Source organism: Eulemur rufifrons, chromosome 6 (genome assembly GCF_041146395.1).
Source record: "Eulemur rufifrons isolate Redbay chromosome 6, OSU_ERuf_1, whole genome shotgun sequence".
Lineage (NCBI taxonomy): Eukaryota > Metazoa > Chordata > Mammalia > Primates > Lemuridae > Eulemur > Eulemur rufifrons.
In genome coordinates, this window is record NC_090988.1 from 52,315,403 (window position 1) to 52,316,439 (window position 1,037).

The 1,037-nt window shown below is 34.5% G+C and overlaps 1 non-coding gene across 1 annotated transcript; it reads left to right on the forward strand.

Annotated features, from left to right (window-relative positions):
* The first annotated feature begins 628 nt into the window (after positions 1-628).
* Positions 629-749, forward strand: LOC138385623 (small nucleolar RNA SNORA26). The gene has a single exon (XR_011233843.1). It is a non-coding gene; the product is annotated as a small nucleolar RNA SNORA26 (small nucleolar RNA).
* Positions 750-1,037: the final 288 nt, after the last annotated feature.

Below are 1,037 nucleotides of genomic sequence, written 5' to 3' on the forward strand. Positions count from 1 at the left end.
AGGGTTCTGCAGAAGGGAAACAAGCAAAGTTCTGTCTATAAACTCTTCCCAAGTCTCTGGCTGATCCTAAACCATGAATGTCTGGAGCAGACTCAAAGCACCATGCAACTAAGTCCAAAATAACTGAATGGCTGTTTGAGTTACAACAGATTACAGGCAAAATAAAACTTGCAGTTTTAATCCGATAAAGTTAATTGCTTAAAAAAAATCAAACAAGTAACATTACTGAGAATGATGGAATAGAGAGCTTCAAGGATTTCTCCCTCCACTGATGAAGTCATTAATCTCACAAAAACTGTCAGAATCAACTTTTCTTAGAACCCTGTAATCTAATTTTTAAACCTTACAACAACCAGGGAGTGTTTAATGAAGACAGAGATATAAATTTTAGCATTCAAGGAAATCTCTGCCAAGTTACTGACTGGCTACTGAGCTAACAGACAGAGAATTCAGTGACCACATACAACAAAAAGTATAGTCTTTGCAAAAAAATAGTTTGGAAAAGTCACTTTAAAAGGATGATGACAGCACACAACAATAACAGCAAACTCTAGGCAGGGTGGGGAGAATCTGATTTCCAGAGTTACCACATTATAATACTCAAAATGTACAGTTCTTGCCCTTTCCTGTGTCATTTTAAAATTTACGCAGTTCTTTAAGAGGCTAAGACAGAAGGGTAAAGTAATCACCATAAAACCCAGAGAAGAGATTTTAAAACTCCTCTTTGGATCCTGTCTGGAGTCACAGCTGAAAAAAAAAAAAGTACAGTTCTGACCCCAAAAAATTACAAGGCATGCAAAAAACCAGGAAACTACATTTTACATTCATAGGAAAGATAAATAAATTAATAGAAGTTATCCTTGATGAATTCCAGATATTGGGCTTCCTGAACAAAGAGTTTAAATCATCTGTCTTAAATATGTTCAAGGAGCTAAAAGAAAACCATGGACAAAGAACTAAGTGAAACCAGAAGAAAAATATCTCAACAAATAGAGAATATCAATAAAGAAACTATAAAAAGGAACTAAATAGAAATT